Here is a 24,953-nt window from a genome sequence, read left to right on the forward strand (position 1 = left end):
TCAAAATTTAAATATCCAATCCACAATCATTTCAAAGTGTCATTTTATAAATAAAACGATTCCCCATGAACGATAATCAGCTGTTAAAAGCCTCATTAACGATTACTGACCTCAATCGTCGCAGAATGGAAACTTTAAATAATATATGAAAACCGAGCTGATTCGATAGTTAAAAGTAACTGTTGCTATTGAAAAACCATCTTTATTGTGTAAGCAATAAGAGCTCTAATGCTTTATCAATTAAATGCCAGATCAAATGTAAATTTTCAAGCACATTGTGATATTATCGTCGTGTGGAATAAAGGCGAGTTTCAGATATTATGGCCTTTGTTAACAAATACTGTTTTCTAAGACCTGATAAGACGGAATTATTGCTACATTGGGATCGGGAAGAAGTGGTAGCCTCTTAAGTATTTGGGTGTTCCAATTATGACAGTTTGTCAATTAAGAGTACGCGCACACTACAAAATTTAAGTCGGCCGATAGTTGGTTTGAGCTCATAAATCAGCATGCAGATGAATGAGAGTAAGCACATAACAACAATCTGACATTTGGCCTGTATCAGACTGACTTACTTAGATTGAAATCGAGAAGTTTAATTTAAAAAAAAAATGTAGCTTTCGGTCGACTTGCAGTCTCTTAAAGTTTATGTTATTGAAACTTTCAACCAAGAAATATTTATTATTCAATTGGCAAAATGAGAATGACAATCCGAACTGTCAGATGTCTGCAATCGTTTCGCTCGCTATGAAAGTTATATTTAGAGGTAACTCCGAGTTATTTTCTGCGAACAACATAAATAAAAAGATAAGTAAGAAAAGAAAATGTGCCGAAAAGGTGGAAAAGGGATTAATTGTTCCTCACTACCCCAAATCTGGTAAAAGTTTTCCCACTTCTGTACTTAGATACTTATAACACTCTGTAATCTCGGACCTTTCAATTCGTTAAGTAATAAACCCACGCGTCAAGGGTAAAAGCTTTCTCGAATATACTAAAAGATCATATCTACAAGTAGAAGTCTTAACTCTAAAAGGGCCTAAGTACTCGATATTCAATATGAGGAAATGCCCCTTTTCCCTGAAACCATTTTATTTTGTGACTATATTTAAAGTCCCTTTATAGGCTTCGTGACGGCCCCGATTAAAAAAAATGGCAGTTTTATAAAATTACTGGATTGGTGTCAAGATTTCGTAATTGAAACGCAGCTTATTATTATTGTTGTAATATTTTACGTGACGGAAATAACTCGGCAGCCATTTAATTTTGACAGTTAACACCGAAAATTACTTTAGTGTTTTGTTTTGATGGGAAGTGAAACACTTACAGGTAAAAGTTTTTATAGGCTCCGTTTTATATTTTTTGATCATAATATTATATATTCTACTGTATTAGCTTTTCTATATTACGAATATTAATACAATATGTATCTCAAACTCGATAGTTGGCTGAGATTAGGAAAAGGTTAATCTTGACAGGTCTAAAAGAACATGCGTATCACATTAGGCGAATTTTGTTATGTAGTGGATATAGGCCTTAACTTTCCACATGTAGCATTAAAACAGATTCAGATTTTCAACAGTAATATTAGCTGAATTACACATTGAAAACATTTTATTATGCCACTCTAAACTGTATTGGACAACTTAATTAATACTATCCGTAGTTATTTATTTAACTAAAGGTAAAACATGTGAAAACGTATAGATAGGTATGAATTTTCACATGAATTCACAATAAAATGGTTTCTGAGAACAGTAATGATTGATAATTATTATGTCCAAAACACGGGTTGCGGTCAATTCCACCAACAAACTTATTGATTGATATTACCTATCTATTAAGTAATACCTAGTTACTGTACAGCGGTTTTTCATCAATTAGGTATATTGTACATTTTTTTAAATGTGAATTATGTTGCATTTCTGTCACATAGTTTGTAAATTCTTTTGTTTTTCACACAGAGTTGGTTTACAAAGCTAGGCAGTTTAATTTGCGTAATTAGTTTTCACACGAATAGTAATTTGCAGTAGAAATATTTTTAAGAGTCACTTAATTAAATTATCAAATATCCATGCAAAATATACTATTAAATGAAGTGCCTGTTCATGTGCCCCATTGTTAAGGTAAAGAGGCTGTAAAAAAAAGAAAAATATATTTTCCTAATAATTGATCACAAAAATAATTGACGAAATGATTAAACATGCTGTAATCACAAAATTACCATTCACAAATCGGTAAACCAACACATACAACACGTACATACGAAACCAGGTCACAAAACGGACAACGGTTGGCGGAACACTACTAAATACTTGATACTCTGCCCCTGCAACCATCTCAAAGCTTAAATTGTAAACCATCTCCAAAGACATTCCTCTATTCCTCGAAGCTTCGCAGGCGATGGCCGAAGCATGAAGTATTTTCCATTAAACTGTGACACTAATTGCTTACGAACTGTGGAGTAAATCAATCTGGAAAACAATTCGGGTAAGTGTTTTGAATTGCATATAAGTCGCTCTTAGATTTGTTGGTGTATTGTTTTGGGGTTAAGGGTTGATGTGGATTACAACCTTGACACTGCATACCTAATAACAGAGTTTGGTATACATGTTTGTATATTGCGTTTTTACATATGTACTTATGTCTCCAAATTATTTCAAGCGTTATGTTTCTTTGGTAAGACATGCTCATAAGACTCTCTCTTGCTGTGAGAAAAGCGGAAGGGAGTGTGAAACTTTTGTTGACCCTTCGACCTATATTATTTCTGGAGCCCTTCGTGGGAACTATTTCAAACAATCTCGCAGACTCGATTATTTAGCCTAAGACGGTATGATACTTACGTGTTAAATTGATCCATATGTTATTATGAATAACTCTAATAATGCAGCTATGATAACTTTGAGATTTATATTTTACTAAAATTCCTCTGTAGTTACGAGAGTGGACTATCAGTTGATTTATTCATTACGTAGTTATAATATATTTAGTGCTACTCTGATTGTCATTTCTTAACTAATAAAGGAGGTACCCAACAGTGTTCTTGTGCAATCAAATGTGTGTTAGTAGTAGTGCACGTAAATCTTCATCCAGCTAAATTAGATAGTCATACGGTAGTACGAGCAATATTGCACATTTGTCATTCGTGTGAATGGTCGCATAACACTGTGATGTGCCTCGCAATAATCTTGGTGCACTGTCACTATAAGTATTTTATTACGTTCACAAAATGTTACTACTATGCATAGTAAATGGATGAAAAAAGACTAGGTGAAAAAGTATTTAGTGCTAGAATCAAAAGAATACGAACTGCATTCAAAAATGTTACATCGAATCTCGTAAAATGTTTAAAAAAGTGTTTTATTTTCATTTTCTGTAGCCTCAGCCTCATTTAGAAGTTGCGTCGGAGTACATAGGCATCGTAAACAAAAGACAAAATTGTTCAAACTCGATTTTTAGGGTTCCGTACCTCGAAAGGAAAAAACGGAACCCTTATAGGATCACTTTGTTGTCCGTCTGTCTGTCTGTCTGTCTGTCTGTCTGTCTGTCTGTCTGTCAAGACCCTTTATCTTAAGAACGCGTGGACGTATCAAGCTGAAATTCACATGAAATACTCGGGTCTATTGTCCCTTTAGGCTGTGAAAATATCAAGCTTCTAAGCCAAGCCAATCAAAAGATACAACCGATTATGTCGATATTTTCAACAAATTCTCGACACTCGCAAAGGAATCAAAACCTACAGGGTACTTCCCGTAAACTCAGAATCTTGAAATTTGGCATGAAGCATTGTTATATAATGCAAATATAGGAAAAATTGCGAAAATCTCATTTTTTTTGTTATATAATATAAAAAAAATATTTTAATAAAATGAAACTTACTACCTTATTTCTCACTAACGAATAAAGGTACCAAATTGAAATTTATACCAAATACCTAGGTCTATTGTCCCTTTAAGCAATGAAAAAATCAAACTTCTAAGTTAACGCGATCAAAAGATACAGCAGTTTTACCGACACCTTAGACGAATTTCCGTCACACGCTAGGGAATCAAAACCTACAAGGTACTTCCCGTGAACTCAGAATCTTAAAATTCGGCACGAAGCAACGTTATATAGTACAGATAAAGGAAAAATTGCGAAAATGATAAATTTGAAGTTACATAAAATATTAAAATATTATTTTTGCTTACATGACATAAAATATTTTTTTAATAATTATAAACTTACTACCTACCCTTTTTCACATGAACGCGTAGAGATATTAACGTTTTGAATAAAAAGTGAAATTCATATCAAACACTTCTTAAATATAATGGCCTCTAAACTGTGAAAAATTTTAAATCATTCAATGGTCATTGGGCACCTTAGTATGAAAACCATACCCACGGCGGATACGAACGAAATATAGCACAGTATAATGATAAAGGCTCTGATTTACTATGGCATTAGTCGCATCAATGTGAACCATGGGAATCTAGAGAAAATCAGGTGTAAACATTAAATATTTTCCTCATTTCAATGGGGAATTTAAACGACCAAGTTTGACGGAATTGAGAAATCATTTCTTTGTAGTGAAAGAGTATACTCGCCGTTTATTTCCATTGTCATCAGGTCAGGATCTGATGATGGAAATCCTGAGAAATCGAGGGCAACTATCAGAAATTGTAGGCATGCATAGGATTAAAACTTGATTCTCAGATGTATGTCTGGTGATACTGTCAAACAGTGAAGGTTTAGAGCTTACCTGATGATGGAGACGTGAGAAAGTCGAGAGAACTCCTCAACAGTATGTTTTAGTTACGTCGTGTTTGGGCTTATATTATTCGTATTGACGAGAACTTTTCACAAAAGTTATAAAAATAAAAACTTTTTACAAAAAAAAAACAACTTCTAAAACAACAAGAAACCTGTTTATATGCATCGGTCTAGATCTCGGTGGTTAAATAAATATAGATGCATCCTCTAGACACCGACTTCTAGACCGATGCACCTAACATCTTTTTAATTTCTTTCTTGCTTTTGTTTTCTTGTTGCTTTTTTATATGTTTGAAGTTGGATTTGTTTGTAAAATGCTACAAAATAAAATAATGCCGACTTTATAAAACAAAGAAAGGGACAGAATTACACTTTTGTCAAGGCTCTAGAAACCAGGCGGAAAAAAACCTGAAACTGGGGCTCTTTAGGTGATTAATCCCTCAAAAATAAAAGATCCCATTCCTGCAATGGCTGCTTTAACCCAAGTTAGTAGTGAATTCTCATCACCTAAAATAAAATAAGCTCCAACACAAGGTTACGTTATAAATTGTAAAGGAGTTCCCATAACTATATCTGATCTTAGCTGTCGATCCCACAATGGCAGTCAAACCTATCTTTGTGGGAAGTCTTCGCCAATACGAATAAAATAAGCCCAAACACGTGGTAGTTGCAACATACCGTTCGGGAGTTCCCTTGACTCTCTGTAGTCTCCATAATCAAATCAGCTCCAAACCTTCAGTTTACCAGTACCCTCAAAAATACACTCACATGTCTGGTTATGACTCGATGCGTGCCTACAATATTCAAGAGTTGCCCTCGATTTCTCTGGGTTTCCAGATCCTCATCAGATCCTGGTCATCCGGATTGGCACCTTCCTTCTTTATGAAATGTCTTTACCAATAAAAACTAGCATTGCAACCTGTACAATCCTCTGAAACTGCTTGTCTTTTATATTTTTCAAACGATCCTGGACATTCGTCTCCATGGAATTTTAATAAAATATTTATATTCAAAGAAACGTCATACCATTCTCCACGATTTAAAACGACTTTGATTCATGTCCGCCACTTTTTACAAAGCGGGTCAGATATGCCCCATGACCTTTAAGACATAATTAGTTATTTTCAATCAGATTTCTGAATGATGACTATAAAATGTTGTATATAAATAACTTCAATAAAATAACTTTTACAAGGTACTGGCCTACTATTTTAGTTATATTATAAAATAAAAAATATTAACTATTTTGACTCTCACGAAATTACCATAACTATGATTGTTCTAAACTGAACGGTTGGCGCGAAACTCACTTTTTATCTATACAGCATTTGTACGGAACCCTCGGTGCGCGAGTCCGACTCGCACTTGGCCGGTTTATTATGTCTGCAACCGGAACATCCATCATTTAAGACACCAAAACGTCAAACTCGCAACAAAATATTGGAAAAGCTACTTACTAACTTTTGCATAAAACAGAAACACAATTTTGGACTTTTTCACTCATGGTTAAAACCTTTGGTTATGTTCAAGGAGGCGTATGTTGTTCAGAGTAAATAATGCATTTGTTTATGTTTAACCTACTACTTACGAGTAATTGATCTAATATGGAAATAAACTTGGCTGTCTTTTAACAATTAAGATTTAAAAAATACCAATTCATAGAACTCATACTGATTGAAGAATATTTTCTTAAAAGTAAGCAGTTTATGTAGATCCTGCATCTTATCTACATTTCATAAATCATAAGTTGGATTCCAAAAACTACTCCTAATCTACTTTTTTGCCAAACTTGGCTCATAATGCCATGCCATATAAAAACATTTAAGGCTGCTAACATACTCATGCTAATGGATTTTGATACAAAAAAAAGTAAACTTGAACCCAATAGGGTTCAAAACTTTATTTCCATTTCATTATAAACTTCGCTTTTTCATTTATATTTCAACTGAAAGTCAAACAGAAAAGAACACAAACCTAAAAAGCGTACCCTTTAGGCAAAACAGTGAAATAAAAAGTAAAAAGAAGTCGTTGAAAAAACAACAGTAAAAAGGAACTTAAAATGAAGGTTGCTAAAGATTTTAAAGTTATAAGGTACCTTGTTATTTGTTGAAACTGTTAGGTAACAGGATCTGGATAGAAGGGGCACCGTGCTGGGAATAAGATTTCATCAAGATAATTTGAGAGATGAAGCAGATAGAATAGTACTGAGTAGATAGAATCGATGGTTTCCGCGGAATGTCCCGACTTTGGCAAGAAATGCATTAACGACATTTTTACACGCTTTTTATTAGCTTCACCTGTATGTTTGTAGGTTTGTAACCGACTTCTTTGGGCGCGATTTTGACCCACTTTAAACGGCCAGATTTCGTTCAAACTTTGTAGATTTATTGAGGACCGATGACAATACACTAATTTGATAAAATTATTCCATTTTTAACCGACTTCCCAAAAAGGAGGAGGTTACACATACACATCGATTACTCCGAGGTTTATAGACCGATTTACGTGATTCTTTTTTTGTTCGACTCGGAATAGCTGCCAGTTGGTCCCATAGTCATCAGGTCAGGATCTGATGATGGAAACCCTGAGAAATCGAGGGCAACCATCGAAAGTTGTAGGCATACATAGGGTAAAAACTTGACACTCAGGTGTACGCCTAAAAGCACTATTCAACTGTGAAGATTTGGAGCTGACCTGATGATGGAGACCAGAGAGGGTCGAGGGAACTCGACAACTGAATACGTAAACTACCTCGTGTTTGGGCTTAAATTATTTGTATTGACAAGACCTTTGCAACAGTGAAGGTTTGGAGCTTACCTGATGATGGAGACCAGAGAAAGTCGAGGGAACTCGACAACTGAATATGTAAACTACCTCGTGTTTGGGCTTAAATTATTCGTATTGACAAGACCTATGCAACAGTGAAGGTTTGGAGCTGACCTGATGATGGAGACCAGAGAAAGTCGAGGGAACTCGACAACTGAATATGTAAAATACCTCGTTTGGACTTATATTCTTTGTATTGATGAGAACTTCCCACTTGTATGGATAGTGACAACTATTCGTATCACTGAAAAGCTTTAAATAAATAACCTTTTTACAAAAAAATTAAACCGACTTCCCAAAACACTAAAATGCAAAAAAAAAAAACTAATTTTAGGTGCATCGGCCTAGAAGTCGGTGGCAAAATTAACTTAGTAACATCCATTAGACACCGACTTCTAGGCTTTTCAATTTGCAAAATATGATTTTTGTTAATTTATATAATTTTCATCTATAGTCGATAAGGTAAGAAAATTAATTAGAATTTTCTAGAATTTTTCTCTTCAGTCGATAAGGCAGGACTCGGTGTTAATTTTTATTTCCAATAATTATCTTTAGCCGTTTTCTCTAATATTGACAAATTTTTGTATACTAAAGAGAATTTTAATTCTACAAAACAAATAATAGTTTTAAAACAAACTAAAAATTAGAAAATAAATAATAGTTTAAAAAAACTAAAGACACGCTTTTTATAGAAAAACGAACGAAAAAATAGAAAATAAATTTTAATGAATTTAAATTAAGAAAACAGTGTTAAAAATTTCAATGAATATAAATTAATAATAGTGTGAATACAAAAAAAAATATTTAAAAAAAGCGTGGGGTGCTTTTTAAGATATTATCGAAATGAAAATCACTGTACTCATTATCTGTAAATAAAATATTTATAACTATTGACACCATGCACCCCACGCTTTTTTTTAAATATATTTTTTTGTATTCACACTATTATTAATTTATATTCATTGAAATTTTTAACACTGTTTTCTTAATTTAAATTCATTAAAATTTATTTTCTATTTTTTCGTTCGTTTTTCTATAAAAAGCGTGTCTTTAGTTTTTTTAAACTATTATTTATTGTATTATATCGTGTTAATATTCCTTACTTGGTACTTGAGTCACTCCAACGATGCCATATTGACTATCGGTACATCGAGGTGTTGAAGTGTTTGTATGATAACGCCACCATGTCGGTCCGACTACAGGAGCATAGCACGAAGCCGATTCCATTGAGAAGAGGCGTAAGACAGGGGGACGTTATCTCCCCGAAACTGTTTACCGCCGCAATGGAAGACGCCTTCAAGCTCCTGGAATGGCAAGGACTTGGCATCAACATCAACGGCGAATACATCACTCACCTTCGGTTTGCCGACGACATCGTAGTCATGGCAAAGTCGATGGAGGAACTCAGTATGATGCTCGAGGGCCTCGACCGAGTTTCACAACGGGTGGGCCTGAAAATGAACATGGACAAGACGAAAATTATGTCAAATGTCCATGTTGAGCCCACCCCAGTCTCTGTTGGAAGCTCAGTACTCGAAGTTGTTGACTCATATATCTACCTAGGACAAGTAGTCCAATTAGGTAGGTCCAACTTCGAGAAAGAGGTCAACCGCCGAATCCAACTCGGCTGGGCAGCGTTCGGGAAACTACGCAATGTCTTTTCGTCCGACATACCTCAGTGCCTCAAGACGAAAGTCTTCAACCAATGTGTATTACCAGTGATGACTTACGGCACCGAATCATGGTCTCTCACTATCGGCCTCATCTCAAAGCTCAAAGTCGCTCAACGAGCTATGGAGAGGGCTATGCTCGGTGTTTCTCTACGTGATCGAATCCGAAACGAGGAGATCCGTAGACGAACCAAAGTCACCGATATAGCCCACCGGATTAGCAAGTTGAAGTGGCAATGGGCAGGCCATATTGCTCGCAGAGCAGATGGCCGATGGGGCCGATGGAGACCACGGACTAGCAAGCGCAGCGTAGGACGTCCACCAACGAGGTGGACAGACGACCTTATAAAGGTCGCCGGAAGACGCTGCATGCAGGTCGCTTCCAACAGGTATCTGTGGAGATCAAAGGGGGAGGCCTATGTTCAGCAGTGGACGTCCTATGGCTGAGATGACGATGATGATGATGATCATCTCCCGAGCCTTTTCCCAATCATGTTGGGGTCGGCTTCCAGTCTAACCGGATTCAGCTGACGATGATGATGATGATGAATATTCCTTAATGTTATTGCAAAGGAATATTTTGGTATTTCTTCTTATGAGATTTCTTATTTCAAATCATAGGTACTTAGTGTAAACGATAAAATAAATTACTATGACTTTTCAATGTATCATATCTCCATGAATACTCGTACTTGATTCAGACATAATCATTATAAAACCGACCTCGAATTAATTAATGTATTAGAGTTTTCTTTACAAAATCATTTCTTAGAAGTGGCGTAATAATTAATTGCATTGCATTGTAGTTTATAGAAAGATGGAAAGTTCTCCATAATATCGAGAACATTCTATCTAAGTTTAAAACTGCTCGTTCCGTTTTCCATGGAAGTGTCCTATTATGCGAATGGAATCAATGCTCTTGATTACTTTTCTATAGTCACTGGAACTGCGATTGTTAGGTCAAATGGTAATGGAATCTGCTAATCAGATTTCTTTTTCTAAGTAATTAAACTTACGTTACAGCCTTTTTTATCGTCCCACTGCTGGGCACAGGCCTCCTCTCTCACGGAGAAGGATTGAGCATAAATAAATTAATAAAGTATGTAAACTTAAATAATATTTTATTTTTGTAAAAATAAAAGGCTTCCTTGAATTATTATTTTCACTCAAAGGCGTTTTTAGAAAGATTTTCATGTTTACATCATAGATCAGCACTTATATATTAAATGTCAAAGGTTTTCGACACCATGACGAAAAGTATTAAATTAAAATTACAACCAATTTAGATTCTTTCGTCCTTTACAGTATAAAGGAAGTATCATCGATGCCGAACGAAACAAACATTCTTTCCCATACAATAAGGATTATAGCATTACCTATTTATGTAAGAACACGAAGGTAACATATTTCGCTACGTGTTAAGAGCAGGGCAAAACGTATGGTACACATAGGGCGTAAGGTATAAGGTACGTACCTTACGTTATCGGTAAACTGAGGGAGTATAAACCTTGCTTATCAGTGTCACGTACCCTGTTCTATCGTCAAACTAACATGGAAATTATAAATTAAAGCGTACTTATAAGCTCCTTTGTGAATATAAATCACAACTCATAATGTATTATTAGGAAAGATTTTGCGTTATACAATTTTGCTTGTACATAGTATATTTAATACAGATACTATTTTCTCTATTTGCAGGGTTATTGTAAGATGTGGTTGATTACAGCGATTTGCAAAGTGAAATAAAAAATACAAAACATGAAAACTCATATTTCGTTATATGCATTACTAGTTTGAAAATTATTTGATTCATTAGCAATATTTTTCCATTACTCGCAAATATAATAAAAACTATCTGAAGTATAACTCAGTGCTTATCATATAATATTGTTTTATCATTGTACTTAAGCTCAATACATACTAATATATTATTTATGAAATAAGAAATCATCGTTAATAGGAATGAGAATAACAAAATTGCATTGATCGAATATTGTGATCAAAAAACTTTCGGAGTCTGTGTTGTTTATCAAAAGAAAAACACTTATGATGATTAGTTTTTTTTACGTCTTTTCTTATACATATATATTATATCCAAGTGATTATGCAGCCATTTTACCAGTTTCCGAATAGCGTTCAATATAAAGTGCTTGTAGGTGCTGTATCCTCGACTCTCCTTAGCCCTTCATACCAATCAAACAAGATGTGACATTACAGAATTCCAGTATTAAACCATAAACAATTTTGTAACTGACTCGAATCCATTCCTCCTCAGTTTACACCAGATCTCTGCTGACTCTGTTTATGTGGGAGGACGTATAATAAACCTAAATGATATTTAGTGAGTTCGCAGCTTCGTCGAAAAGGTATTTAACCCTTCTCGGCGTGTTTAAATAGGACTCAACCCTCAAACAATGTGACTTTGATGCAAGAATCTGCAAGTTTGGAAAACCGTCCCAAAGATTTTATTTATTTGAATACTGTAAAATTAAAAATGTTAATTACCATTTTGTCTTTTATAAAAGAAGGAAAGTCTACCATATTAAAATTAGTATTATGTGTAACTAACTTCCGCCCGCCTCTTCGCCCGCGTAGAGTTCGGTTATATCGCGTTTACAAGAGAATTCTTCAATAGTCCGGGATAAAAATTATCCTATGTTCTTTCTTAAGGTCAACCCAATTTATATACCAAATTTTATTAAAATCAGTTCAGTGATTTAGACGTGAAAGCGTAACAGACAGACCAGACAGACAGACAGAGTTACTTTCGCATTTATAATATGAGTAGGGATTATGAAAGCCAGTTTTTGATTTATACAAAAGCTATATTTTTTCCGTAAACATAATATATTATTTATATTTAAAAGCAAACACGTGGACGTTTAATAATTTTATCTGTTTGATCGGACTGTCGTTGATAATAATTGTCAACAATTTACTGTAATTATGATAGACAAATACGAAAATATTTATTTTTATTAAACGCTCCAACAGAAAAACATGTTAATTATACTAGGAAAAAGGTCGTAAATTACGGCACACAAAAATTATTTGTAGTATAAGAAGACTTTAATAAAGTGTGATTTCTAAATTGGACTGTTACCTACAGCCTAAGTTTTTTCTTCTTCAAGTTGTAAAGAGGTTAAAAGCCTGAAAAAATTGTAGACTTGTTTCTTTCCATTGTGTTAGTCTTAGCTGTGTCCTGAACAGTATCGTATAACTTTCATGACAGTAACGCCTTAGATCATGGTCAAAAATATGCAAAAAAAAAATAACAACAAACTTACTTCCGTATGTTTATTATAAACTGTAATACACATATTTACATTACCAAAAAATAAACTTATTTATATATACAACTAAAAACAATATAAATAAGTTTATTTTTAGGTAATGTAAATATGTGTATTACACTTTATAATTAACATACTTAAACTATTAAAAAAAAAACTTCCGTATTAATAAGTCGCACGATAGTGATTAAAATAAATATTATTTTTTACATAATTATGTATTGTATTTTTATATTTTTCCACTAAGATGTTTTTTATTTATATTTTACTAATAAAATAAATTACTGTCAAAAGTCTATCTTCCTCAATTATTAGAGATGTATAAAAATAGAGATGTTTTGCTTCTGAAGATTACTTAAAGGTTTCCCAAGGGCCTATTAAATATTCAGACTTCGTTTTAGTCCCACACTGCTTTATTGTTTCCATTAAAAGAGCATTATCGTGAATATAACGTTTGAATAATTAACTTATATCGTAGTGGCGTAGACCCTAATTCTGAAGCTTACCTAAATCTCACATTATAACCTACTGTTTTTAGAGTCCCGTATCTAAGGATAAAAATCTGAAACGGATGCGGCTTTTATCATCTTTTTTTTATATGCAGATATTATCAGGCCATAGTATAGTAGTATAGTAGATATAACAATACTCAAAACAAGAATAAAATATTTATTTAAAGGGTCTGCAAAAGTAATCATAAATAATGATGCGGAACTCATTTGTGCTCGAGACTGACTCGTCATCTTAGATTTTATAACCCTAATCAATTTTTATTTTCAGTCATCAAACTTTCTATCACCAGAACCACTGCCATAACTTTATAAAAAGCATAAAAACAGTTATACTGTTAACTTCACCGCAAGATACGCTAACCGCGTTCTATATTATAATAATTTCGCCATGCCTTGAACTTAAGTATTCCCCTAAAAGTTATCCCCAACCTCGACGCATGCAGGAGATAAAAATAAACAGAGTAACCATTATAACAAGAGCCGTCTTCGATTCTTTGTCTAGTGTGATCTAGTTGCGTGGTTTTAGTTTCGAGTGTTTAGCAGGGGTCATGTTCCACCGGTTGGGGTGACGTCGAGGCATTCTTGCATCGGAGGCAGTCGACTAGACGGCGCCGGTCGGTGACTCATAATACAATCCAGCTGCTTTACAGCTTTTCCGCTGACTCACTGTAATTCATCATTGATTTAATTTTACGTGAGATGAAAACTAAGCGTCGATGTTCGCTTCGTTAAGTTGAAGAACTTAGCCTTCGCAGTCTTTTGTCAGTGTAATAGCTACTTTTGAATATCCATTAATTTTCATTATTGATTTTAATAGCTTGAGAGTTACGCGAAGATGTATTTTTTTGTGATGGAACGACTTTTGTGTTTGAATTGTATTAACAGGTAATCTATTGTTAAAAGAACAATGAAATTGGATAACTAGCAAATAAGGCTTCCAAAGTCTTTCAAAGTGGCAGTTAATTTAATGAAAATTGACAAAACAAAGGCAGACAGACATTGAGAAAACAATATCTAACAACTTATAAAGTAGCGTCCACTTTAAGGAAGTGTTGCGAATAAAACAAATATCAATAAAAATATATTTTCCAGGAAGCTTCAATATTTATTGAGATAGATAAAGCTCTCACGATCAGAAAAGATTTTATAAAGTGTTCGTAGAACTAATCTCTGTTAAAATAAGATGGTATTAAAGCTAAGACGTAGACTTGTGTATCTAAGCGAAAAGTATTCACTGAAAATCTTGATATTATGTAATATCGCTCAAAATATACTCACACAGATATTCTCCTACTTTGAGCGCTTAAAGCGGCTGCAGTCTAAGCAATATTTTGACATTTGACACTATAACATTTTAGTGTAATGTCCTAAGTTTTGTCCCCTAAACATGGCTACCCTTCGTCGCACTGCGGGCACATCGAGTGTAACACTTATAAATTGCGTTAATTTAATACATCTCGCCTTAGACGGGGGTTCCGTACTCGACACATTTTTCTGGCCACCACAAAGTTTGGCAGGGTCATAAATATTTTTTCTTGGGGGCGGAATATGTTGTGATGTATTTTTGACTTATACGATTAAGCGTATACGTTATTTTTGGATTCAAGGAAATAAGAATGAATACAGAAAATGTGGTTCCTGATTTGTTCATGCGAGTTTATAGCATTGAAACGCACTTAAAACATTGTCATAATCCGCACTTTCTTACAACCATAAATACTTCAGTCTATAAAACTCAAAGTTTCATGTTTTATTCGAAGCAAAAGCGGTCATAAAACAGTAAGAAGATGCTTAACTTAATCTATTGTCTAAAATCTCTTTTAATGATGCAAAACACAGTTTTAATTGCAGTATTTGTAGAACAGTATAAGTATGAAATCGTAAGAAACCAGTAGTAGGTACCAGAAATGGACTGACAGAACAAGTGAATTTGAGGCATCATTTGATTTACTTTTCGTTGTAATACTTGGTCTTGCCTTATTATGAGAAGCAAAAAAGTGCAATTGTGTCTTCAAAAATACTCTTTCAATAATTTCCTACATAGACTTTATACAATTACTTAACTTACATATACTGAAGTGTAGTCGATCTACAGACACCATTCGACACAGTAAAAATTGTACCTATTTTGTATAACACACGAAAATAAGGAACTTTTAAAGGTGACATGCCTAAGCCACGGCTCAGGGCCGCAACACACGAACCAATTTATTCAAGGATATCGCCACGATTGACAGGTATTTTAGGCTTAGGAAAATTTGCCGGTGAAGTAAATTTTGTCGCAAGCCTTATAGGTTTACGGTCGCATAATTAAAATTTGGGGCCCGCAAATCATCTATTTACATATATTTTAAAGGAAAAAGTATGAATTTTGTTGGCGAAAAGGATATCAATTTAGTTTATGGTGATACTTTGGTAGCTCTACTTATAATATCAAAGAAAAATACCCCTGAAAATATAGTAACAATAGCATCCACATTATGTGTTTGGGTCGCCATAAAATATGCTTTTAAAAACCTTGAGGAGAATCTGTATTTCCATATTATGTAGCATTAATATTATTCTGGATAGGAGGGAAATTGAATAATATTATACGGAAACGCAACTACTAAAAATATCATATTAGTTTATGAAACCCTCGGATTCATCAAATACAGATTGAAGTTCGTGGAATTCGTGAGAGTTTGAGATATAAATCGGTATTAGTACGGAATTTTCTACAAATAAAGTTGTTTACTCACAGATTTCACCATTTTTATTTAAATAGTATTTCAAAATGTAAAACAATAATCATGTAGATTACTGTTTTACATTCTGTCGATGGTCAGCACATATGTTAACCCCATAAAGTTTATTGACTTAACCGTGTCCAGCATCGGCTTTGCAAAAACTGTTTTCTACGTAATTCGACGCGGCTTTCGTTTGTTTCATTCCAAAAAGGGAAGCCAGTGATAAATCTTCTTCAACCAAATTAAGGCAGCTTTACTTAATTCCGTGGGCTCTTAATTCTTACTGGTTTTTAATTTTATTAGTGGATATAACTTTATTTATATAAGCAATGGTGGTCGATGAAAGCGCTGTGCTATCTGTATCACTTCTGATTTCCCCGGGGAACTTTAAATCTACCCGAATCCAGACATCTGGAAGAAATAAACCTGCCGATTGTAGGCGAAACTTTTGGATAGCTTACTTACTAGTTTACAGGGATAAATATTTGAACCCCGTTCGGTTCTGAGCAGTGCAATCGTTCACGTATTAGGACGAGTGCACGAGCATTTTGTCAATAATTGTTTTGAGAAACTGATTGGAATTTAATTCTCTTTTCAAACTAGAGTTGGACAAAGAAACTTGAAATATTTTCGTCAGACTAATTTGTGTAAGAATGGGTCGGAAAATTGAGTTCGTAAGTGTTCTTAAACCAATAGAATATTGATGTCAAAATACATATATGCGCCGTGGATGGTTCATAATTTTGTATTGTACAAGTGGTAAAGAGTATTGAATTATTAGTGAAACAAATCCCAGTAATTATGATTGCAAAAAAGCTTTAAATAAATCACAGTCAGTAATTTGTGGGGGCTAAATGAAATGGACAATTCATTTACTCCCCCCATGTTCTGTAAGTTTGTTCCTTAATTAGGGGGAGAGGGGAATTCCCCCTATTTGTTCCTCCCGGTTTTTGATGTAGCTGTGCAACAAAACTGTTTGCTTTGCTATGAGAAGCATTCCTTGGAAGACTGCACAAGTACAATAGATATGTTCTAACTGAAATCAACAACTTGGTGTAGTAATAAAAATATATTTCTTTAGATTTTTTTAAAAATTAAAAATTAAAAAATATTATGTCAATGACTTATCTTGTGGGGCTGGTAGTAGATTGTTGTTTTTTGAAGATTTTTGTATGATAAAAAGTAAAAAAAGAATAAATAACAATATCGTTGTAGGTGTTTGTAAACGTCATATCCTCCGTTCTGTGAAAAAATTAAAGTCACGTCTCATAAGTAAGTTCTGATGAATGAATGATATATATACCTGGCTTTGCTCATGTAAATCTATGATCTATTATGCCCCAATGTTCATTGTTTCTCTAGTAGCCATGGATTTTAGTTATGTTACCGTTACCTATGATACCTTTGAATATCGGATTCCCTAGTAAGATATGATAAATCTGCGTCAACCTACGCCGTACCGTAATCTGTGATTTGGTAAGCTTTCTCTCTGGGCCGGTAGCTCTCTGATAGTATTAGTTTAGATAAGACCCTAAGGTTAACAAAGAAGTATTTATAGGTACTCAGTGAAACAGGCAGTGTATTTATTGAATAAACTGTCAATGATAATGTAATTACAAACTAATACTTATAACTAACGAACATTTTTTACTCGACTCAATATCATTATAGCTTGCTACGAGTAAAATTTAGAAATAAACAAACTAGCGTTTGAAGTCTTTCATTACATTTCATCGATAGAACTGAATACCGATACTCGAGTAACATTTTCAGCCATTCGATGCAGATAAATTAACATTTTAATTGGTGCAATTCAATTTGGTGCTTCTTTAATTACAGCTATCAATTTTATGGCTGTTCAACTATTTGCTCGGAATACAGGCATCGATTCTCCTCGTTAAGTCGATAAATTCGGTTTCAGTTACAGCTGATATGAAACATCGATATTTGCGTAGCTGTGTTTACCGATTACATACATATGAACCCATGCGAGTGATCCCAAAACTCGATTTTATATATCTGAATGCTTTTTATTTAAATTTATTTCATGAAGGGATTTCACCAGTTAAATAAGTAGGTTTATTTACTCAAATTAGGAATTTATGAGCTCATAATTAGCGGGATTTATATAAAATAAACCTTTCAGAATTATTAATTGTAAATCTTTTATTTGATACAGTGATTTGTTTTTGAAGCTTTCAAACAGTATAATTTGATTTGGCTACTTAGGTTTTCAAAAGCTGTAAATAGCATTAAAATAATTGTCTTTTCCAATTTTCACGTAGCTTGAAAATTATTGCCATTCTGATTGTGTTCTAGTGGTTATAAGTTTTTACCAATTTATTGTTTCTTTTTTTAGTGATAGTAGTAATAAGGTCGTTGTATTTTTTATTTTTCAAGTTCAAAGAAAGTCAACTAACATAACACGTTTTTTTTTTCAGAAAAGTTTAACGTATAAAGTATTTTTAAAAAGTTTTTCTGTACTGGCATGTACACACATATCTCCAATATGTAACGTACTTTTGTCAATATAAATATAAAAATTAACTGAAGTTCAGTATTGTGGGTACGTACGTGGGCAGAAACGTACTCGCTAACTCCTTAACTGAACCCTCCTCAAACAGTTGTTCCGTTCACAGCAATGGACCAACAAGAACCTTGAACTTTTCCAAAAAAATATTTTGACCTTTGACCACAAAAACTTGAAAGGTCGAATCCACCAATCGAAAACATATCTTTATATATTTGAAGGAGGCTTAGAAACCAATAAGGCCCATGTCACATGAAGAATAGCAACATTTCCACCTAAAATTGAACACACGAAAATAAAATTATAGTGCTCAAGGGAAATCAAACAAAACACTTGAAAGCTTATCAAATTACTATAAATATAACATGTGGTTTCCTCTTACCTTGAATAATAGAGTTTTTGTTTGCCCTGTAAATGCTTCATAATAGGCATAATGCTTTGTCCGCCATGGAAAATATCACCACCATTATAATCAGGGAACTTGATAAATACAGAGTTGCAATTTGTGTTGCTCATTTTGTTTAACGACGTTTTATTTGTGGTTTGAATGGAATATTCAGGATGGATGTTTCAGCGAGATTATTTGGTAAATGTTTTATGGGAATCTTCTTTGTTCACTCAAGAGAGCAGTTTCATCCGTGTTCTGTGGCTTCTACTTCGTAGTAACCACCACTCACCAGTGTTAAAAAATTTCATGCGCTATTCATCACTGCATAATATTTAAATTTATTCTAAGTTCCTATGCCAAATGTACCCAAACTTGGTATCAATAATCACCCATCAGACCAAGTGTCGATTGTTGACCAAAAGGTTACGAGGTCAAGTGAAACCCCTGTAGGCTATTGTGGGAAATTCGCCCGTTACCCAAGAATTTGACGCCATTAAAGGGGTAATTGATTTTAACGGGCCTATTAGTAAAATGTGTGTAAACCGTGTTATTACTGATCGCAGCCACGCTATGTAGGTAGGTAAATTTATTAGTGCACCACACGACTTTACATTCCGAAAATTCGACGATGCTGGCGTCGGTATTTAAGTAAGACACGTGATTCTGAGTAATGAAAGTGGTAATTGATGGATAATTCGGGTAATTTTCATTGGTGTTTCAGGACTTTCACAGGTAAATGAAGCGAAAAATACACATGTAAGCACTTTGGCGTGGCGTAATAAGAGCAACTTTACTAGCAAGTGTGCTGAATAATAAATAAGGCACAGAAATCACGCCATTTAGCTTAGCCAGATTTCTTAGGTCTGTACCGCATATGGAACGAGTTATGAAAGAAAAAAGGTCAAACAGTCAAGGATTTTACGTGTTCCTACAAATGATATATGACCTTATAACGCGCAAGTGGCGTAAAACTGACCTTTACCATACGGTAATATATCATTGCATAGCGTAATACGGCCTAGGGGACTACTAACCGTTTTCAAATCGCTTCCATAACGTTGACATTAAATTTACTCTATCGTAAACGAACAGGCCACGTATGGAAATACCAACATTTGGTTTTTACGATCAAGACCTGCATAAAAATAATGTGAGTTATAATTACAATTTTATTTCTTCTGCGTATCATTTTGGATTTAGTAGTTGGACATACTTCGTTTAAGTAAATACTCAAGAATACAGCTTATCATGGTATTCTATAGTTCGGCCATTCAGAGAATGCGTTCCTGACACGTCGCGATTGAACTGACGACGTAACTTTGCAATGGCGTTGCAGTTACGATAAAAATATTTTTGCTGGTTGTTTACCGTTTTAACAATTGAGGAGCATTAAAACAACATTATTATATCAATAATCAATGAATGTAGTTACGTCGTCAGTTCAATCGCGACGTGTCAGGAACGCATTCTCTGAATGGCCGAACTATAGTACATGTGTACTTAGCTCGTAACTCTAAACTTTAGACTAAACCGACCGCTGCGAGTTGATATAAAGTTCAGTTGTAGTCTTACGTTTACTTAACTCAGTATTTAATATACATACAGAAATTCAGCAGTATTCCAACATAGAAACTAGATGTATTAGCATTTCTACAATTTATAGGTGCCTCTCATAAATGGGCTTGTTTGAGCGAAATTTATGGGCTTACGACAATCGCCGAACACAGTGGAGCAATTAGGTGAGCTATCTGGCAGTATCGCTCCATACAATTTCGATGAGTATGGAGTTACGTTGCACTGAGGTGCATGCTTTATGTACTCTTGAATTTATCATATACAAGCGAAGGTACGTTATGACTTGCCATGTAATTCTCAAGACACTCGTTTACCTTTATGTAATTAGGAGCATAAACATCGGAGAGAAATTCAAAAATTCTTACAGAAAAACCATAAAACACAAAACTATCAGCACTATTCCCTTTTATCTCGTTGAATACCACAAATAGCGTAGTGGAAACTTTTATTTCTAGTATGGAAATGATCAGAATTTGTACGCGAGCAGCGCTGCAGTAACACACTTTAGATGAATTATTGCACTCTTTTCCGCAAACGACTGCAACACGTTGCATTAGCCTGTGAACAGGAATGAGAATTTTTGCACTTTTGCTGCGGTCCGTCAGTGTAGTCTAAGCTTTATGGACACAATAGTACAGGGGCTTAAAAATACACCGCTTTACAAGCAGCCATTCGTGATGGTTTCGAGTTTGGTTTTGACTATACAACGCAATGCGAATCTAAAGGGATCTGAGGCAGCTTTAATATTTATATGCTATATCTCTGGTATAATACATTCTACGTATGTAAACATCGTTATTATGAATCTATACTAATATTGTAAAGCCAAATTATGAATTGCGAATATTGTGAAGAGTTTGTTTGTTGAACACGCTATTAATCTCAGGAACTAAATGTTGGATTCGAAAAATGTGAAATCTCAGTGTTAGGTAGCCAATTTATTGAGAAAGGTTATGAAGAAGACTACTTTTATTGGGTTGTGCTGATTATAGTCTCCACGTAAAGCGAGTATCGTGAATTTTTGCTTCCCAAAATCGAAATTCAATGCTGAAAATATTAATGGATTTAAATGTTTCACTACTGTGTACTTACCGAAAACGGTTTCTACGAAACATCTGAAATTACATAAAGCCATTTAATTGGTTAGCCACAACGATTCCAGTGGTTGAAATATGACATGGTTGATTAGTGGTGATGGCACTGCAAAACATTTACCACACTTTGCACGGTTCGATACAATTCTTGCGTTCATAACTTTACGAAAAGTAAAAAGGAATATAAATGAAAAAATATGTAAAAATCGGACTTTATTACTGAATTTTTGAATCAATCGCAGAAACAAATACTTTTACGGCAGTTTTTTGCATTAGAAAATGTAACAAATTAAATATTTACTGGAATAGAAACCAAACTTATCTGAATTCAGGCATTGATTATCAAGTACCTACGTTCATCAAACAAATCGAAACGTAGGAAAATGGTTGTTTTTTGTCTATGAAAAAGAAGTCAGAATTCCAAGAAAGGTTATTTTTTAAAAAATCCTGCTGTACATGGGTATATTAACTTTTTGTGTTTAAATATTAATCAACCGATTGTTTGTAAACATTTTAAAAACCCTATGTAGGCGGCAATATTGGGAATTTTTACTTGAGTACCCGAATTGGAAAAGGAATAAGTTCGCATAACCTTTTTGTTAGCAAGAGGTCAATGACCCAGAGTTTATAAAATCTTTTTTAAATGCTTGTGTAAATTCAAATTGTGGCGTTGTTTCCTGTATTGGATTTGGTTCAAGTGTTGTTACCAGAAGTATTCGGATTCAGAAAAAACACAGCTACATTTTATTGGTTTTTGTATTTTTTGTGAATACTTACCAACTCTTGGGAATACTTTCAGAAGTTCTATCGGATAGTTGTTGGAAATTTTTAAGAACTGAAAGCTATTGATATTGTTAAAACTAAGAATTAGATCTTACATTCTTAGTTTATTGATTTTACAAAATATTGTATCTAATTCATATATGTATGTACTCAGGTTATATCGTAATACTGAGGTGAAAAGATCAGATAGGCAGTCGCTCCATGTAGAACTGACACCAACATAGTTGGGAAAGGGTAAAACAGGTCATGATGATAGATGCAAGCTTGGGAATAGACACAGGGTATATCTATTTTACTTCTAACACCTTGTTGTAGTTGTACCTATCCGAAATCTTAGAAGTGCTTAGAAGTGGCCGAGTCACCGATCATACAATGACAATGTGCATGTACATTTAACACAAACAAAGTATGGTTCAGTCACTTTCATGAAATAAAACATTAATAGTAAAACAGTCTGCATTACCGTAAATATAAATAAATAGTAATTACCAGTTAGACATTTCGATCAGCCTCACAAACGATTAAATAATGCAAAAGTGTGTACACACGAACAATTTGAATCTCCTCATTACAATTGCTATTCTATTTCGTTTCAATTTCCATTCAAATTCGCACTTTCCATTGAATATAGCAATCACATCAGAAAATAGGCTATTGTTCTCTGTATTACAAGTTCACGGTTCACTGGCTAAGTGTTCTGTTTTGGTATTAAGATCGGTTTTGAAGCCACATCTATGTTCGTGATTGCTTTATTTTGTGACATAGTAGATAGACCTAACACATCCGACAATAATATGTTATGTAGATATGTAAGTATGTTTATGAAAAAAATAACTAAAACCGCTGCAAATATAAGAAAACAGTGTATATATTTTTTATTCCGCTTATTTGTATTATTAAAGCTTTTAAAAAGATATGATAAATCATACCAATATATTTATAATTGGTTCAAACTCAAACTCAATTTTCAAATTTGCAAAGGTTAATTGTAATGTATTATATAGCTGCTGTAAAGATATATTTAGTGGTATGATTGTTATCACTTTGGCTACAGTTATTTAGCCGCCATTTAGCCATAGTCTATACATATAATAAATCTGTAGAAAAGTAATTTTTGTACATTGAAGAAATTGACAAAAAAAATAGCCAGCATGTTAAAGGATAACTAACAGAACCCATTTCCATCATTTTTGTCATTTTTGTCTGTTTGTCTGTTTGTCTGTTTGTCTGTTTGTCTGTTTATCTGTTTGTTTGTTCGGGATTCACGTAAAATCTACGAATTCAATGCAGACAATACTTATATACAAAAATTTTACGTAACTTGGGGTATTACTTAGTTTTTGTTTCATCGAAATCGATTCACTCTATCAAAAGATATGATTAATTTTGTGAATTCAAGACGTAAAATATTACGACACGCAATCTGTTTGTCAAAACTGTACATTTGAATGTTGTACTTATATTAGTTGATCGGCCTATTATTAACCTTTACACAGAAAATCACACCTTCATAAGTAACTTCGGAAGAAAAAAAAATGAAAATTTTGTTTAGCCAAGGTTAAAGTAGCTCCATCTGTGGTAATCTGTGTTAAATAAAATACATAAAATTTGCCAAAGGAGCGAGGTGGTAAATGACAATAAATTACCATACATTCTTTATAGAGGATTATTATTCCAACAGATGGAGTTGTGTATTTTCCGTAATTCACCATATTTTAACACGTAGTGTAATTTTTCGATAGACATTTCAATAGTGTTTGTCAGTTTGCCGTGCCACATCAAAATCCAATTATAATTATTACCTTGATGAAAGGAAAATTAATAGTTCTCAGCCAAATTTAAAACGGTGCTATCTAAATTATTTTTTGAACATTATGTCAAAAATGATGACTTTAGTATAACAATTAATTATCATTTAAAGTTACAGATGGAGTTCATATCAGGATTTTTTCATAAACATAGTTTAGCTTATCTTCCACTAATGTGGTGGCCTTAAAACAAATTACTTTGAGTGAGTAGTATTAAGTAGACCTTAATTATTTTTTCTGATGCAAAATATGTAAACTTAATCCTAGAAGAAAGGAGGATCTGTCTCTCGCAAGCGCTGCTAAGCGTGAGGTAGGTAGGTAATGTAGGATTCTGTAGCTTTAAGAACAAGCCCAGATACAAAGTGCAGATAAGAAATGGGAGCTTTCTCGATTTAATACCATACACACGTAAAATGCTTTATGCGTCTGAAAACGTACAAATTGCGCGTCGCATACCAGAGACATGCTTACTTTCAACTTCTGATCGCAAATACACTGGTCACGATTACAAACAGTCTCAGTAAGACCCGAGCCAAGTCTAAAAAAACACCTTTTATATAAAACTACGTTTGATGTCATTCAATCACAAAGACAGAATTGTTTTCTGTTGCAAATCCTATCCACCTGTATCCTATCCTAATCCAGCATGCATTGCAGGTGTGCATTGCACAAAAACCAATGGTATCCTATTCGAGAAGTCAAAAGAGTCAACCGGCCAACGTCAGCTTCTGCGCTAAGCAAGTGTTCTTAATAGTACCATCAGAATTACATTCATCGTTGAATGAGGTGAATAAATTTTCAGAAACCACAATAACAGTAGGAGCCAAAGCATATGATCGCTTCATAGAGCTCTGATTGGCCCCAGGTGACCAAGTCAGGTCTGATTTGTTCGTTCATCAGATCTTTGAAAGTGTTTCGGTGGATACTTACTGTCGTCCTGTGTGACACAAAATATGGTATATAAACGTCCTCCGCAAGAGCGAAATTTTCCCG

General features: G+C 34.0%; 1 protein-coding gene across 1 annotated transcript in view; it reads left to right on the plus strand.

Moving 5' to 3' along the window:
* Window positions 1-24,953, plus strand: part of LOC124629533 (facilitated trehalose transporter Tret1-like) — a 114,087-nt gene that overhangs the window by 2,949 nt on the left and 86,185 nt on the right. The window lies entirely within an intron of this gene.

This window comes from Helicoverpa zea, chromosome 4, assembly GCF_022581195.2.
Source record: "Helicoverpa zea isolate HzStark_Cry1AcR chromosome 4, ilHelZeax1.1, whole genome shotgun sequence".
NCBI classification, from domain to species: domain Eukaryota; kingdom Metazoa; phylum Arthropoda; class Insecta; order Lepidoptera; family Noctuidae; genus Helicoverpa; species Helicoverpa zea.